Consider the following 19,160-nt stretch of genomic DNA (forward strand, 5'->3'; position numbering starts at 1 on the left):
GTCTTGTCAGATGCTACATGCTTTTAGGAGCAAGCGAGACATTTTAAGAAAATGATGAAAACAACATTTTCTGTCTCTTGGAGAGAGGATGGAAATGTCTACTTGTCAAATATGAACAATTTAGATTAAAGGCCCAGTGCAGTCAAAATTCAGTTTTTACGGTGTTTTATTGTACAACAGCTGATGATACTAACACTATAAAAGTGTGAAAACATTTGATCAGTGTTATTTCCAGTTGTTGGTTGAAAATACAATCTACACAGGACCTTCTAATCATCAAGTTTGCGTGGGTGGTAGTTTCGGCCCTCCATGGTGAAATCACCATGCGGCAAATTAATAGACCAATAAGAAAGAGTTCCAAACCTCTCTGAAAAACAGCTTGTTTCAGTTTTCACCTCCCAACTCAGACCACTCCTAGACAGTCCTAGCAAAATGATTGCCTGAGAAATTTTAAAAAAAAGCAACGTTTTCCCATTATAATGGAAATAGTACTTAATTGTTACAGAGAAAGGATTTGATATTAATCTAAAAACTACCGCATTGGGCCTTTAAGAAACGCAAGCTGTTTGCGTTGAAGTTTGTGTTGTGAATGTTTCACGTCCAATTATATTCCACACTGTGTTATTCTCTTATCAGCTCCTTTTTGTCAGAAGGCGTACATTCAGAATGTGGTGGGGCTGACAGGTTGTGAGAAGAACTCTCCTTCCTCACTGGCTGCTGTGTTCAAGTGACTGGCAGACTCTCTGTAGCTCACTTTCTGCACGAACAATGAAATTCAGCAAGGCGCCAAGCCTGCCATCTGCACAGGCAAATTATGACACTTCATTACTTTATTGGCCCATCTCTCTTTCCTCTCTCTCTCTCTCTCTTTGTCTTTTTCATTCTCGTTCCTGTTCTTTTCTGTCTCCCCCCCCCCTCTCTCTTCTGTCTCTTTCTCTCTACCCATATCTCTCCCTGACACTTATCGTATATATAGCCTACCTTTTGTGGTGTAAGGAATCAGGGCGGCGCACGATAAAGGATCAAGTCCGAAAGAGAATGGGTTAATCTAGCCACATTTTGAGCTGATATTCCCCTCTGTTTCTGCTCTACCACCATGTCTACGAGCAGCTGTGAGTGTCCTATGTGTCGGGTGGAGAAATAGCCTAAACTGTCAAGTACCCACAATGGTGGTAAAGGAGGACAAGAGGCCAGTGTCACCTAGCCTGTGTTGTTATGTGGAGGTGGAGGTCAGCAGAGAGAAATGAGGAGTGTGCTTTTAGCCAAGCTCCTCTGTCTGGTCCTAAAACTGGCTCAGCTACTCACATTTCTAGTCTGCCCCAGGTGCCTGGATATCAAATAAATAAATCAATGGTTTCAGAGGAAAATGTTTGGCCCTCTTTGGTTTTCAGGACCACAAGGGGATGCTAGCCGTCAGAGATGGTATAAACATTACCATCAACCAACCGGTTAGAAGTTATGTCCAGATCACAAGGACAACCTTTGTAGGCGAGATAGCCTTGGTTGAGATGAGAGCAGAGTACTGCTTTCACTTTGGTCCTCTTTTTGCTTCCAGGGACACAAGGGATTGGTCAGGGAGACATGCTACAAACATGATAATCTACCAGCCTGTCTAAACACCTTCACTTTTCAACACTGCCTGTATCTTCTGTTCTGCCATATGGCTGTATTACAAGTAGATACAGTAGGTTAGAGAACCTTGGCTCAGATGAGAGCATAGCTTACACTGTAGGCTTCCATATCTCCAAGCCAGCACCACATGCCTTTGTGTGTGGAATTATTGAAAATTATCTTGACCTGTAACCTCTGACCTCTCACCTTTCCATTGAAACCTCCAGGTGTAACTGCATGCGCTATGCAGTTTAGTGCACATCGTGATCATAGACAAGAAACATAATATTGTACATGGAAATGGAAACCCCGTCTTAATATGTCGACTAGTTCATATTTTTGCATTTTTTGAAAACATTTCATTGGGCTTAATTTTCAGTCAACTAGACTGGATGTCGATCGGTAGTACTTTACTTTTTATATATATATATATATATATATTTGCATATTAGTCATTTAGCAGACACTCTTATCCTGTGACTTAGGGGTTAAGTGCCTTGCTCAAGGGCACATTGACAGATTGTTCACCTAGTTGACTCTGAGATTCAAAGCAGCAACCTTTTAGTTACTGGCCCAATGCTCTTAACCACTAGGCTACCTGACGCCTTTTTCTTGCTCTTAATAACGAGCTACACAACATGACCAAACGTATGTGGACACCTGCTCGTTGAACATCTCATTTCAAAATCAAGTCGGTGTTCCAATTCATTCCAAAAGAGTTCGATAGGGTTGAGGTCAGGGCTCTGTGCAGGTCAAGTTCTTCCACACCAATCTCGACAAACCATTTCTCTATGGACCTCGCTTTGTGAACAGGGGCATTGTCATGCTGAAACAGGAAAGGGTCTTCCCCGAACTGCTGCCACAAAGTTGGAAGCACAGAATCGTCTAGAATGTCATTGTATGCTGTGGCATTAAGATTTCCCTTCACTGGAACTAAGGGGCCTAGTCCAAACCATGAAAAACAGCCCCAGACCATTATTCCTCCTCTACCGAACTTTACATTTGGCACTATGCATTGGGGCAGATGGCATCCGCCAAACCCAAATTCGTCCATCGGACTGCCAGATGGTGAAGCGTGATTCATCACTCCAGAGAACTAGCTTCCTCTGCTCCAGTGTCTAGCAGTTGCGAGCTTTACACCACTCCAGCTGACGCTTGGCATTGTGCATGGTAAACTTAGGCTTGTGTGCGGCTCCTCGGCCATGAAAACAAATTTCATGAAGCTCCCGACGAACAGTTCTTGTGCTGACGTTGCTTCCAGAGATGGTTTGGAACTTGGTAGTGAGTGTTGCAACCGAGCACAGACGATCTTTTGGCGGTACACACTTCAGCTCTTGACGGTCTCGTTCTGTAAGCTTGTGTGGCCTACCACTTCGGGGCTGAGCCGTTGTTTCTCCTAGACGTTTCACTTCACAATAACAACACTTACAGTTGACTGGGGAAGCTCTGGCAGGGCAGAAATGTAAAAAAAATAACTTTTTGGAAAGGTTGCATCTTACAACGGTGCCACGTTGAAAGTCATTGAGCTCCTCAGTAAGGCCATTCTACTGCCAGTGTTTGTCTATGGAGATTGCATGGCGGTGGGCTCAATTTTAAACACCTGTCAGCAACAGGTGTGGCTGAAACAGCTGAATCCACTCATTTAAAGGGGTGTCCACCAGTGGAGGCTGCCGAAGGGAGGACGTCTCATAATAATGTCCAGAATGGAGTGAATGGAATCGTATCAGACACGTTTTTGTTTTGTTTTCATGTGTTTGATACCATTCCATTTACTCCATTCCAGCCATTACACTCCCATTCCAGCCATTATTATGAGCTGTCCTCCTCTCATTAGCCTCCACCGGTGTCCACATACTTGTGTGTATATATAGTGTATCTTTTGCTGAAAATGAAATATTGAGTATCTAAATTACCAGGTCAGCTTTCAACTCTGGCTTGATCAAAGGAAACGATCTGCCTACTAGTAGATGCTATAGACAGACGGATACACAGATAGTCAACCAGTCTGCTCCTGGTGAGAGAACATGCTGGAGCATGCTGCGGCCTCCTGAACACTGGCAGGCTGGCCCATCAACATATCCTCATCCACTCTGTCAGATCTAATCTTAAATGTCTTATTTTTCCCTCTTTCTCTCTGTCTCACTCTCTCACTCTCTGTCTTGGTCTCTGTCTTGCTCTCATTCTGTCTCTCTCTCTCTCTCTCTCTCTCTCTCTCTCTCTCTTTCACCACTCGTTCTCTCTGTCTCTCTGTCTCCCCCCACTCACTCTGTCTGTCTGTCTCTCTGTGTGTGTGTGTTACACACACACATGCACCCTGCTACCCATCCAAATGTTGCCATACATCCCAGAGGTAAGCAGTAATACCCTATCTGGCTGCCGTGGAAACGGTTCGGAGGATGGATGGATGTCTCTGTTAGATCTCCCCGAAGCACAAACACTGACACAAGGTGTGTGTGTGTGTGTGTGTGTGTGTGTGTGTGTGTGTGTGTGTGTGTGTGTGTGTGTGCGTGTGCGCGTGTGTGCATTATGCAGGCTGGAGGAAGGAGCTGAACAACTTAGATTTTCTTCCATAAATCCCAGCAGATGAGGGATTGGGTCCTGTCAGGGCCAGCAGAAATTCAGCCTTATTTCTCATCTTGTCTGTCAGTCAGTGTCAAGAGTGGGCTGAGGGGAGAGGCTCAGGGAGGGGAGAGCTGGACTTAGAGCAGTCAGTCTGGGATTTAGAAAGCTGTTCAATGGTTATTTCAATTATTGATGTAGACCAATTGATTATTGGAGAATTGAACCTACAGTGAGCTCCAAAAGTACTGGGACAGTGACACGGTTTTTGTTGTTTTGGCTCTGTACTCCAGCACTTTGGATTTGAAATGATACAATACAGGTTAAAGTGCAGACTGCGAGCTTTAATTTGAGGTGATTTTCATCCATATCGGGTGAACCTTTTAGAAATTACAGCAGTTTTTGTACATAGACCCCCCCCCCCCCCATTTTAGGGGATCATAAGTATTGGTACAAATAAACTTATGTGTATTAAAGTAGTCAAAAGTTTAGTATTTGGTTTCATATTCCTAGCATGAAAGTATTACATCAAGCTTGTGACTCTACAAACGTGTTGGATGCAGTTGCTGTTTGTTTTTGTTGTGTTTCAAATATATATTTTGGGGGGTATGATAACCACTCTTGTTACTTGTAGAGGTGAGAGGTTAGCATGTCTTGGGGGTATGATAATCTCTCTTGTTATTTGTAGCGGTGAGAGGTTAGCATGTCTTGGGGGTATGATAACCTCTCCTGTTATTTGTAGCGGTGAAAGGTTAGCATGTCTTGGGGGTATGATAACCTCTTGTTATTTGTAGCGGTGAGAGGTTAGCATGTATTGGGGGTATGATAACCTCTCTTGTTATTTGTAGCGGTGAGAAGTTAGCATGTATTGGGGGTATGATAACCTCGCTTGTTATTTGTAGCGGTGAAAGGTTAGCATGTCTTGGGGGTATGATAACCTCTTGTTATTTGTAGCGGTGAAAGGTTAGCATGTCTTGGGGGTATGATAACCTCTTGTTATTTGTAGCGGTGAGAGGTTAGCATGTATTGGGGGTATGATAACCTCGCTTGTTATTTGTAGCGGTGAAAGGTTAGCATGTCTTGGGGGTATGATAACCTCTTGTTATTTGTAGCGGTGAAAGGTTAGCATGTCTTGGGGGTATGATAACCTCTTGTTATTTGTAGCGGTGAGAGGTTAGCATGTATTGGGGGTATGATAACCTCGCTTGTTATTTGTAGCGGTGAGAGGTTAGCATGTCTTGGGGGTTTGATATCTGTTTGTCTGTAACTGTTTCATCATTCACGATTCATTCAGGACTCTCTATAATCATGGTAGCATCCACATTCATGTAGGCATGTTTAGAAATCATACTCTGTTCTTATTTACAATAACAGTGACTCCAGAATGACACAATACATAATTTACCATTCATTTCTATTGGGTACAGAATAATCTGAAACACAAGCAAAATCAAACAGCAAATGCATCCTACAAAATGTGTCGAGTCACAAGCTTGATGTAGTCGTTGTGTGCTATGGATATGTGACCAAATACTAAAAGCTGTCATATGTAACTTTTTGGGCAAGGTGACCAAATTCACATAGAAATGTGAGTTACAGAGATGTCATTCACATTGACAACAAGTCTAAGAAGCAGTAGATATGTTCTATGTGTGCTATTTCTATGCTTCCCGTTCTTAAGTTTCATTTTTGTATATTTTACTCTCAGTTTTGTACACCAGCTTCAAACAGCTGAAAATACAATATTTTTGATTATTGAAAATTATTTCACAGAGGTTTAGGTGGTACAATGATTCTCTACTTGCTTGTTTTGTCACATTAACTTAAATTAGTGAACTATTAGAATTTTAGAAACCAGGAAATGGCTATTTCTGCATGTTGCACCTTTAATTTTGTACTGCTTTAATACACATACTGTATAAGTGAATTTGTCCCAATACTTTTTGTCCCCTAAAATCTGGGGGCCTATGTGCTTTAAGTGTTTTAATTTCTTAACAGTTCACCCGATATGATTGAAAATGCCCTCAAATTAAAACTGACAGTCTGCATTTTAACCTCATAGTCATTGTATAATTGTAATACCTTTGGAGTACCACTGTCTGTCTTTATCATAACCCAAAATATAAGGTTTTTACTATAGCCACATTCCTCAATTATGTACCAAAACAAGTGGCGGGGGCCCTATTTGTTGTTTTTTGAATCACAGACTGTAGCTTTAAACCAGGCTTTATGTGGACGAAGAGCCAGGGGAAATGAAATGACACAAAGTCCACAGCCTACCAGTGATATTACAAAAGAAAACAGGATGAATCACACAGTTGATGAATCAATAAGATTCTGTATAGTGGTTGAAGGTTGCTGGTTGACAAGACATTTGATCTACCATGATTACTCTATTGTTTTCCTTTCGAAGGCTAGATTCTAGTTTCAACCATGAAAACAGAGGAATCAAATACAATTACATGAAATTGCATTAGTCACATGCTTCGTTAACAGGTGTGGACTAACAGTGAAATGCTTAGTTACAGGCCCTTCTGAAACAATGCAGAGAGAAAGAAAATAGAGAAATAATAGATAAGTTAAACACGTAATAGTAATAGATACTCGACGAGTAATGATAACTTCGCTATAAACAAGGAGTACCAGTACAGAGTCAATTTGCAGGTGTACGAGGTAATTGAGGTAGATACAGCATGTACATTTAACTGAATTTATTTAGGCTTGCCTTAACCAAGGGGTTGAGTGCTTATTGATTTCAGTTGTTAATTTTTAAGTAATTTTAAGTAAATAAAATTCCAATTTGACATTATGGGATATTGTGTTGTAGGCTTATGACAAATCTCTGTTTAATCCATTTTAAATTCAGGCTGTAACGCAACAAAATGTGGAAAAAGGTCAAGAGGTGTGAATACTTTCTGAAGGCACTGAATGAATCATTTTACCAGCAAACTGTAGCCTGACAGCAATCTTGGCCTCTAAAGTAGAAGTTGTGTGCTTGGATGGGAAACGGTTTTATCTGACTACTATCTGACTCAGAATATGGTGATTGTTCTTCAAGCTGTTCGTGGATGCATTATCATTCTGTTTCGTTACAGTAGCCTACAATAATTCACCATAAAGAACATGATTCCTATTGTCTTACTGCAGAACAGGCTTTGTACTACAGTATGTTATGTTCTCTCTAATACATAAGAGGCTAGTTTTCATGTTTGGTTTCAGCATAACTAGGCATTCTACAGTATATGAGCACTCTGAGAACAATGGTTTATTTCTGGCTTCCATAGAGGAGTGTGCGGTCATACTCACGTCCTTAAAAACATAGGTGCCGGGCTAATAAAGAATACTAGTAAAGAACAAGAAGGCCCGCACACTGTTAATGCTCCCACTTTATGGACAAGGTTTAGATCTGAAACGGATCTTCGTTAGGTCAAACAAACCAACTGAGTGCTCTCCTCCTGAACAATATACACATTTCACCTTATATGACCATTACGCACAAAACAATTTGTGTATGTCTGATCATTTGATATCAGTGAGATGTGTGTCTCTAATAATCTGATATCAATGAGATGCGCATATGTAGTAGTTACAGAAAAGAATATACTGCATAATATACAGCAAAATTGAGTAGGAGACCTGGAAGGCAAGACCAATCAAAGTGACATCAAATTGTATTTGTCACATGCACCGAATACAACAGGTGTAGTAGACCTTATTGTGAAAAGTGTTAAGTAAAAAATAGAAAATAAATGTAACAACTAATTAAACAGCAGCAGGAGAATAACAATAGCGAGGTTACCGGTACAGAGTCAATGTGCGGGGGCACCGGTTAGTTGAGGTAGTTGAGGTAATATGTACATGTAGGTCGAGTTGAAGTGACTATGCATAGATAATAAACAGAGAGTAGCAGCCGCGTAAAAGAGATAGCTATTTGATTAGCTGTTCATGAGTCTTATGGCTTGGGGGTAGAAGCTGTTAAGAAGCCTTTTGGACCTAGACTTGGTGCTCTGGTACTGCTTGCCGTGCGGTAGCAGAGAGAGCAGTCTATGACTAGGGTGGCTGGAGTCTCTGACAATTTTTAGGGCCTTCCTTTGACACCGCCTGGTATGGAGGTCCTGGATGGCAGGAAGCTTGGCCCCAGTGATGTACTGGACCGTATGCTCTATCCTCTGTAGTGCCTTGCAGTTGGAGGCCGAGCAGTTGCTATACCAGGCAGTGATGCAACCAGGATGCTCTCGACGGTGCAGCTGTAGAACCTTTTGAGGATCTGAAGAGTCCATGCCAAATCTTTTCAGTCTCCTGAGGGGGAATAGGCTTTGTCGTGCCTTCATCACAACTGTCTTGGTGTGTTTGGACCATGATAGTTTGTTGGTGATGTGGACACCAAGGAACTTGAAGCTCTAAACCTGCTCCACTGCAGACCCCTGGATGAGAATGGGTGTGTGCTCGGTCCTCCTTTTCCTGTAGTCTACAATAATCTCCTTTGTCTTGATCACTTTGAGGGAGAGGTTGTTGTCCAGGCACCACACAGCCAGCTCTCTGACCTCATTGTTGTTGGTGATCAGGCCTACCACTGTTGTCTCATCGGCAAACTTGATGAATGGTGTTGGAGTTGGGCCTGGCCATGCAGTCATGAGTGAACAGGGAGTACAGGACGGGACTGAGCACGCACCCCTGAGGGGCCCCCGTGTTGAGGATCAGCATGGTGGATGTGTTATTACCTACCCTTACCTCTTGGGGGCGGCCTGACAGGAAGTCCAGGATCCAGTTTCAGAGGGAGGTGTTCAGTCCCACGGTCCTCAGCTTAGTGATAAGCTTTGAGGGCAATATGGTGTTGAATGCTGAGCTGTAGTCAATGAATAGCATTCTCACAAAGGTGTTCCTTTTGTCCAGGTGGGAAAGGGCAGTGTTGAGTGCTGTTGAATGCCCCAACAGATCTGTGGATCTAGATCTGTGGATCTGTTGGGGCGGTATGCAAATTGGAGTGGGTCTAGGGTTTCTGGGATAATGGTGTTGATGTAAGCCATGACCAGCCTTTCATGGCTACAGACGTGAGTGCTATGGGTCGGTAGTCATTTAGGCATGTTACCTTAGTGTTCTTGGAAATAGGGACTATGGTGGTCTACTTGAAACATAGTGGAATTACAGACTCAGTCATGGACAGGTTGAAAATGTCAGTAAAGACACTTGCGAGTTGGTCAGCGCATGCTCGGAGTACATGTCCTAGTAATCAATCTGGCCCTGCGGCCTTGTGTATGTTGACCTGTTTAAAGGTCTTACTCACATTGGCTACGGAGAGCGTGATCACACAGTCTGGAACAGGTGATGCTCTCATGCATGCTTCAGTGTAATGTAGCTCGTCTGGTAGGCTCGTGTAACTGGGCAGCTCGCGCCTGTGCTTCCCTTTGTAGTCTGTAATAGTTTGCAAGCCCTGCCACATCCAATGAGCGTCGGAGCCGGTGTAGTACGATTCAATCTTAGTCCTGTATTGATGCTTTGCCTGTTTGATGGTTCGTCGGAGGGCATAGCGGGATTCCTTATATGCTTTCAGGTTAGAGTCCTGCTCCTTGAAAGCAGCAGCTGTACCCTTTAGCTCAGTGCAGATGTTGCCTGTAATCCAAGGCTTCTGGTTGGGGTATGTACGTACGGTCACTGTGGGGACGACATCATCGATGCACTTATTGATGAAGCCAGTGACTGATGTGGTGTAGTCCTCCTCAATGCCATCAGAAGAATCCCGGAACATATTCCAGTCTGTGCTAGCAAAACAGTCCTGTAGCTTAGCATCTGCTTCATCTGATCACTTTCTTATTTAGCAAGTCACTGGTGCATCCTGCTTTAGTTTTTGCTTGTAAGCAGTAATCAGGAGGATAGAATTATGGTCAGATTTGAAAAAATGGAGGGCGAGGAAGAACTTTGTACGCGTCTCTGTGTGTGGAGTAAAGGTGGTCTAGAGTTTTTTTCCCCTATGGTTGCACATTTAACATGCTGGTAGAAATTCGGTAAAACCAATTTGAGTTCCCCTGCATTAAAGTCCCCGGCCCCTAGGAGCCCCACCTCTCGATGAGAATTTTCCTATTTGCTTATAGCCGTATGCAGCTCATTGAGTGGGGTCTTAGTGCCTCCATCGGTTTGTGGTGGTATATAGGCAGCTACAAAGAATACAGATGAAAACTCTCTTGGTAAATAGTGTGATCTCCAGCTTGTCATGAAGTACTCTACCTCAGGCGAGCAAAACCTCAAGACTTCCTTAGATTTCGTGCACCAGCTTTTGTTTACAAATATACCGCCACCCCAAATATACCTCCACCCCTTGTCAGAGGGTGCTGTTCTATCCTGCTGAAAAAGCTTAAAATCTGCCAGCTGTATGTTATTCATGTTGTCGTTCAGCTATGACTTGGTGAAACGTAAGATATTACAGTTTTTAATGTCCCGTTGGTAGGATATATACGTGATCGTAGTTTGTCTATTTTATTATCGATTGATTGTACATTGGTAAGTGGCTTTAGGCAGAGACAGAGGAGAAAAATCCTAGAAGAGGAGGAGTTTCAGGTGTCCCGGAGGCGGTGATTTTCCTCCACTCCGCTGTCCTGGCGGTTAATAGGGCCGATGGTAAAGGTAGATTTCCCTCTCGGCTATGGATCCTTACAAGGCACCCGGACCTTCGCCCTCGATACCTCCGTTTCTTGCGAATGACGGAGATGAGGGTCTTGTCAGGCATCTGAAGTAAATCCTTCCCATCCTACTGGTTAATCACTGTCCTGATATCTAGAAGCTCTTGTCGGTCATAATACACTGTGGAAGAAACATCATGTACAAAAGAAGTTACAAAATACGTGAAAAAACACATACAATAGCCAATTGGTTACGGGATTGTAAAACGTCAGCCATCTCCCGTCTGATATCAAACTCTTGGTTCAGACCTTTAGGAGACATGGTACACAAACAGTGAATCCAATACAATTATCTTCTCAGTAATAGATTATTAGTATCCCCCCATCTCCTAGGAGTCTTAACATGTTCAACACCAATGTATCTAAGAGAGCTAATGTTGAGACGAGCCTCCATGAAATGCGCAGCCACGGGGTTTCTCTGGTCAAGGCTCCTGATATTACTGCTGTGTTCTGCTATCCTCGTTTCGAGCTTGTTTCGCTTGTTTCATTTTTCCTACACAGCATAGACCACAAATACACTTGATCAGGTATATCACATTTTTTTGTGGAACATGTAATGATGCCCTTAATCTTAATGGCCCTGCCTGTAGTAGAGTGATTGAACATTGGGCGTTTGTTCGTAAAGTTACACAGGGTACATCGGCTACATCTATAATTACCGTCCGGGCACATTGTCTAGGAGGATACTACATGGCACTGGTGGAAGATCAGACCTCACCACCATGTGACTGATGTCGGGGGCGTGTCTGAAGACCTACCCGCGGAGGTTCTTTTAACGTCTTTTCCAGTTGTGGATCAGTGCTCAAGATGTGCCAGTGTTTTATTTATGACGTGGTCAAACTGTTTACCAATGTGGAGAGTACTGAATGACGCATTGAACGCGTTGGTCAGGATGGTGGGGTAGTTTGGGCATGAGGCTGTCATCCTGGGTGATATTTTTGTAACGAACCCTTGCATCATGTAGCCATTCCTCTGGGTAACCCCGCTGTCTGAAACACTCATCCATATAGCAGGCTTGTTTGTCATAGTCACTGTACACCAAATCCTGCATATGTGACGGTATTGGCTGATTGGGAGGCTCTTTTTTAGGGATGTAGTGTGGAAGCTGTCTCCGTGTAACAGGGAATTCCTGTCTGTCGGCTTCCTGTATAGGTCAGGGCTAAAGCCACTCCCCTCCCTCTTACTCACCATGTCAAGAAAACTTGTTTCACGTACATCAAAGGTGAGGGTGAATTTCGAATGTTCACTCTTTGTATTGATGAAGGCGTGGAATCGAGGAAGTTCCTCTGCTGTGCCGTGGAATAGAAGGAATACGTCATCGATGAAACGTTCCAGAGCCTGATATGGTGCTGAGAATGAATTGTTAGAGCTAAAAATCTAAATTTTCCTGTCTTCTCTCATTGTTTCAAACTTAAAAATAAAAAATTGGCCTTTTTAAATGTTTTATTCTGCTCCTTTTTATTTGAGTACGCAGCTTTGCTGATGATATAGCCCGGAGCCAGAGCTGCTGGCGCATCTGGCTGGCAGGAATTATGAGGAAATATTCCATCAGGGCAGAAAGAGAAGACATCGTTGGATCTGCTGATTAGTGAGGAGGGGGGGGGTGATACGTAACTGTATCGCAATATTATTTTGGACGATATTATAACGTAATACTTTGACCCCATGTATCAATTTGTAAAAAATATATACAGTTCCAATCAAAAGTTGGAAACACCTTGTCACGCCTGCTCCTGCTCTCCGGCTGCCCCTCATTAAGCACACCTGTCACCATCATTACGCACAACTGCGCATATTGGACTCACCTGGATTCCATTACTTTGTTGATCATCATCTATATCTGTCTGTTCCTCACTTTGCTCCCTGTGTCAGCATTGATGTCGTTATTTTCCCCCTGTCCAGACGCTGTTCCTGTTCTGTTTCATGTCTGTAGCTTATTAAATGTTCACTCCCTGTGCCTGCTTCTCGTTTCCAGCGTCGATCCTCATACACCTACTCATTCCAGGGTTTTTCTTTATTTTTACGATTGTCTACGTTGTAGAATAATAGTAAAGAGATGATCAAAACTATGACATAATACATATGGAATCATGTAGTAACCAAAACATTTTTAGCAAATCAAAATATATTTGAGATTTGAGATTCTTCAAAGGAGCTACCCTTTGCCTTGATGACAGCTTTGCACACTCTTGGCATTCCCTCAACCACCCACATGAGGGTGGTTACTTTGAAGAATCTAAAATCTCAAATATATTTTGATTTGTTTAACCCTTTTTTGGTTTCTACATGATTCCATATGTGTTATGTCAAAGTTTTGATGTCTTCACTATTATTCTATAACGTAGAAAATTGTCAAATTAAAGAAAAACTCTTGAATGACTAGGTGTAACCAATCTTTTGACTGGTACTGTGTATATACATATACAGTATATTCCATACGTAGCATTAGCTAGCAATAGTAGGGCTGTACTTCAAATCAAATTTTATTAGTCACATGCGCCGAATACAACAGGTGTAGAACTTAGAGTGAAATGCTTACTTACTAGCCCCGAAACAACAATGCATTTAAAAAAAATATGATTAAGAAATTAAAGTAACAAGTAATTAAAGAGCGGCAGTAAAATAACAATAGCGAGGGGGGGGGGCAATGCAAATAGTCTGGGTGGCCATTTGATTAGATGTTCAGGAGTCTTATGGCTTGAGCGTAGAAGCTGTTTAGAAGCCTCTTGGACCTAGACTTGGCGCTCCAGTAGCACTTGCCGTGTGGTAGCAGAGAGAACAGTCTATTACTAGGGTGGAGGCTAAGGTAGGGGCTGAGTGAGGATCTATATACTGTACAGTAGAGGTCTCCTGGGCTTCTTATCCACCAGGGTCCCAAGTAACATTCCCTCTCTCTCTCACACACACACACACGCTCACAAACACACGCACACAAAGGAGAGAGACGATGCCATGCAAATATCAACCGCCAATTTGACAGAGCTTGAAGAATTTTGAACCCGCAAGTAACTGTGGGCTCTCATGATGAGTTCAGATGTTTTGTGGCCCCCACTCCCATCAAAGTTGCCCATACCTGATGTAAGGAATAGGGTGCAATTTGGGATGCATCCCACGCACTTCACAAACCACTAATCACCATAGGTAGTGTGTGCCCTTCTGATATGCAGCCTTGCGGTATCGCTTCACTTTCATTTTCAAATCATTTTCAGAATTTGCCTTTGGGGACACTGATGATATGGGATGTTTTTCTGGCTGAATGTTGGATGCCCACAGGAAAATAGTTTGACTTAATAGGTACAGCAGAGCTTACTTTCAACACCATTTACTCTATGGATATTGACAGTATACTGTAGCTTACTTTCTCGTTCGGGCTGTTGTAATTTCACCAGTCATTAGGCTGCATGTTTCCTCAGCTCCTTTTGGGTGGGGTGAGACCTGCTGTAGATTTGTGGGAATCAACCAGGCTGCATGTTTCCTCAGCTCCTTTGGGTGGGGTGAGACCTGCTGTAGATTTGTGGGAATCAACCAGGCTGCATCTTTCCTCAGCCCCTCTTGGGTGGGGTGAGACCTGCTGTAGATTTGTGGGAATCAACCAGGCTGCATGTTTCCTCAGCTCCTCTTGGGTGGGGTGAGACCTGCTGTAGATTTGTGGGAATCAACCAGGCTGCATGTTTCCTCAGCTCCTCTTGGGTGGGGTGAGACCTGCTGTAGATTTGTGGGAATCAACCAGGCTGCATGTTTCCTCAGACCCTCTTGGGTGGGGTGAGACCTGCTGTAGATTTGTGGGAATCAACCAGGCTGCATGTTTCCTCAGCTCCTCTTGGGTAGGGTGAGACCTGCTGTAGATTTGTGGGAATCAACCAGGCTGCATGTTTCCTCAGACCCTCTTGGGTGGGGTGAGACCTGCTGTAGATTTGTGGGAATCAACCAGGCTGCATGTTTCCTCAGACCCTCTTGGGTGGGGTGAGACCTGCTGTAGATTTGTGGGAATCAACCAGGCTGCATGTTTCCTCAGCTCCTCTTGGGTGGGGTGAGACCTGCTGTAGATTTGTGGGAATCAACCAGGATGCTAAGGTGCAGAGAGATTTAAAAAATGCAAATATGAGCAGAACTTCGGTACACTTACACCTAATTGGAAGAGCCTCCCTCCTTGTTAAAGTCCCTATAGAAAGAGCAATATCTTTAGAAATATCTTAACCTTTTCATCAAACCCTTGAAATGTCATAGTTCTGTGGCATATATCAAAAGGCAAAGTGACATTTTATTCATGACTGTGGAATTGGCTTGATCTTTAATGCTTTTGTTGGAACGAGCAAAGTGCTATTTCCCCATAAGGAGTCTAGAGAGAGGTGAAGTGTTATTATTTTGTGGCTTGCTTCAGAAGATGACAAACAAGAGGATTCTTTGAGGTTTGGGCTGAAGAGAATAAATTATTTAGAAGCTCTGTGAGGAGAAACTTGAGGTCTTTATGCTTTTAGTCTGAATAGCAGAATTTTAAAGATACAGTCCGGGATCTTAAGCACAACAAATTGGTAACATATTGCACAAATTCGATTCGTTAAAATATCACACGAATTGCAAAATGTATATGATATATCACACAAAATGAATAACGGGGACCCGTCTTGGCTCGTGAGCACCACTTTCAGAACTACTGTCTGAAATTGTACACAATTTTGAGAGTGCCATCTTTAATTCTAGAATATTCTAAAACATTCGTTGAAATTCTGTAATGATTGAGCGATGTTTTATTGTTGTGTGCTGCTGGCTGGGAGTGCTGCTGGCTGTAACACTAACCACACACACACACACACACACACACGCACACACAAACTCCTACCCAGATTCATGAGGTAATTTACCACAGGCATTTTGTGATAGACCGATCTATTATTTGACTGCGTGCTTGGTTTCCCCACTGCCGTAGATTGATAATTGTTGAACAGTGATCCGTCTTAGACACTTATCTACTTCTACCCTTATCTACTCATTAGCAATGTAATGGCAGTTTACTAGAAGACAGTCTGACAGGTGGGGGAGAGGGGGGGACTCGTTTTCTCATGTGGCTCTCGCTTGTCTTTCTGCAGCAGACAATATGGTGAGCAACATGTTTGGACCATGGAATCGCAATGAAATCACAGTAATGAATTGCAATACATATAGTATCATGAGAATCGCAATACGTATCGTAAGTATTGTGATAATATCGTCCCTGGCAATTCCCAGCCCTAGAAGGTTGTTTTGTTGGGAGTTACAGTGAGTTATGTAGCCTTGAGGAGTGTGGGGTTGAATGTAGAGTCATGAGGGCAAATATAAGGTGACACGATCGGTTTGTCTGATGTTTGTACACGTCTCCATCACCCTGCCCTGGTTATCCTTAGGGCTGACTGGCCCTGACTAGCCCTGCTGTCTGTGGGGACCATGTTCAGTTAGCAAGCGAGGCACGTACACTGGCTGTCAGCAAAGCTTGTGCGTGTCTGTGTGACTGACTGTATTACCCATTTCAGACAGAAGATGTAAAAACAAAACAAAGGCAATTTTATATCACCCCCTTTCAAACAGCCACTTATTTACCAATTTCTTGCAGGTATACATACCCCTTTTATACATATAAGTGGGTAACTGGCAAATTGGGCTGGGGGGGGTGTTGGTAACCGTTTTCACTCATACTCTATACGGGTTGAAAAGGGCAGATTTGGGCAGTTAATAAGCTCCTAAATAATAACGTAATGACCGTACAGTATCATGCTATACAGTGCTGTATTGGTTTTGACTGACAGCCGAGCTGAACTTGAGCAACACGCGCAATGAGAAGACGCCCCTATCCCTTCCGGTAACTGGGCAACGCTTTAGCACATTTTTCGGTTGTCTGAGTGAGGTAAATGCTGTAAAGTAAAAAAGGGCTCTGTGTGTATTTTTGGAAGATAAGACGTTGAGGATTTATAATCAAATACCTCTTTGATGTCGTACAAGCAAGCCAAACAGCCGTGCAAATGTGCACTTCACGTCTCCAAATCATAAGGCTCATACAGTGTCAGCGTGTTTATGATCACTTTATGTGATGTACAGTTGCAAGATGACATGGCGTCATACCCTGGGTTGTTCTGAATAGAAGAAGCCCATGTTTGTTTATTGTGAAGAAAATTAGCCGGCGCACATGCACCTGAATGCAATCATGACTCCTTTCCATGCACACCAAAATGTATTTTTTCTTATTGCCTTTTGACAGGTAACAATGTAGGATCGTACTTTATAACTTAGCTAGTCATGTTGGCAATAGAACAAGCTTTCAAATCATTCCCACCTGACCCAGATTGTGTTTAATAAATGGACCGTTTTTGGATTGCCCTAAGCAACAACAGTAATTGTGGGATTGTTCCAAATGAAACAACTACAAGTTGTTGCTTGCTCCAATTCCTCAACGGAATAGCGAGGAGAGCTCAAAAAAGTATCTTATAGTTGAAGACTCTTCTTTGAGTCATAAAAGTACATCGAAATTGCTTAGGAACTGTGCACACTTTGTGGCCACTTAGAGACACCAGTTATTCCTCTCACTCAAATCCTTGAAGTTGTTTTGTCTTATGTTGCACCCATTCCACATTTTCCAGCAATTTCATGTTATTGAATGTATCCAGAGTGTTTTCAGATTTTGTTATCAACAAATCGTGCAAAAAGTAGAGTAAATGTAAAATGAACATAAAATCAACAGCGTAATGTTTGGATTCAGTCTTGTCGCAGGTGAACTGTTGTGTACTCACCTTTGGATGTGTACTCACATTTTCCCATTATCTCCAAACCGTTCCCTTTCAATTGCTACCATGGTTATGCATATGCCTTTCATATTTCTTCTGAAAGAAACATTTCAATTTAGCCCGATCCATGCTATTTCAGTATCCTATATTATAAGGAGCTTACGAAGTCAAGCCTATTGCTCAGCCTATTTTCAGAGATTGTTTCTATAATACTGAGTGTGCAAGTGGCAAGTCCAATTTTGAATAAAGAATGCAGTCCGGTATCAACCCGGTCGGATCTGGCCTTGCTGCGAACAAGAGAGTCTAGCCAAGTAAGTGTCCTGTTTGAAGCCACTGTAGGTAGGTCAAATCATTGCTATGTCAAATCGAATTGTATCGGTCACGTACACACACTGTACCCAGCAGATGTTATTGCGGGTGTTGCGAAATGCTTGTGTTCATAGCTCCAACGGTGCAGTAGTATATAACAATTCACAACAATAAACACAAAACTCAAAGTAAAAGAATGGAATTAAGAAATGTATAAATATTAGGACAAGCAATGTCAGAGTGGCATTGAATAGATTACAGTATATACATATGGAATTAGTAAACCACTATGTAAATATCATTATTAATGTGACGAGTGTTCCATTATTAATGTAACCACTGATTCCGTGACTATGTACATAGGGCAACAGCCTCTAAGGTTGAGTAACCGGGTGGCAGCCGGCTAGTGACAGTGACTAAGTTCAGGGCAAGTACTGGGTGGAGGCCGGCTGTGATGGCTATTTAACAGTCTGATGGCCTCGAGATAGAAGCTGTTTTTCAGTCTCTCGGTCCCAGCTTTGATGCACCTGTACTGACCTCGCCTTCTGGATGATAGCAGGGTGAACAGGCCGTGGCTCAGGTGGTTGATGTTCTTGATGATCTTTTTGGCCTTCCTGTGACATCGGGTGCTGTAGGTGTCCTGAAGGGCAGGCAGTGTGATCGGTGATGCGTTGGGCAGACTGCGCCACTCTCTGGAGAGCCCTGCGGTTGCGGGCGGTGCAGTTTCCGTACCAGGCAGCGATACAGCCCAACAGGATGCTCTCAATAGTGCATCTGTAAAAGTGTGTTAGGGGCCAAGACAAATTAGGGGCCAAGACACATTTCTTCAGTCTTCTGATGCACCTTCTTCACCACACTGTCTGTGTGGGTGGACCATTTCAGATTGTCTGCGATGTGTACGCCGTGATGTGTACGCCATGATGTGTACGCCGAGCAACTTGAAGCTAAGCAAAACAGAGTGAGTTTTTAAAGTGTAGGCTCGCATCCCATTTGGTACCCTATTCCCTTTGTAGTGCCTACATTTGCTCTGGTCAACAAAAGTAGTGCATTAAATGGGACACAGGGTGCCTTAAAGTGTTACTGTAGCACCGCACCAAGGCATTTGAGTGAGAAACGCATAATTTCAGTTGCTAGGTCGAGATGCTTGCAGCTAGCTTTTAATTGCATTTCATATATGAGGTGTGCTGTGCCGTGGAGAAGGTCTGAGTTCACTGAGACTACAGTCATCACCTCAGTCAGCACTGCTCAGCTCGGC

General features: G+C 43.0%; 1 protein-coding gene across 1 annotated transcript in view; it reads left to right on the top strand.

Moving 5' to 3' along the window:
* The window catches only part of zgc:101566 (Transmembrane protein 263-B-like), a 52,111-nt gene that overhangs the window by 14,920 nt on the left and 18,031 nt on the right, over positions 1 to 19,160 (top strand). The window lies entirely within an intron of this gene.

This window comes from Oncorhynchus masou, chromosome 31 (genome assembly GCF_036934945.1).
Source record: "Oncorhynchus masou masou isolate Uvic2021 chromosome 31, UVic_Omas_1.1, whole genome shotgun sequence".
NCBI classification, from domain to species: domain Eukaryota; kingdom Metazoa; phylum Chordata; class Actinopteri; order Salmoniformes; family Salmonidae; genus Oncorhynchus; species Oncorhynchus masou.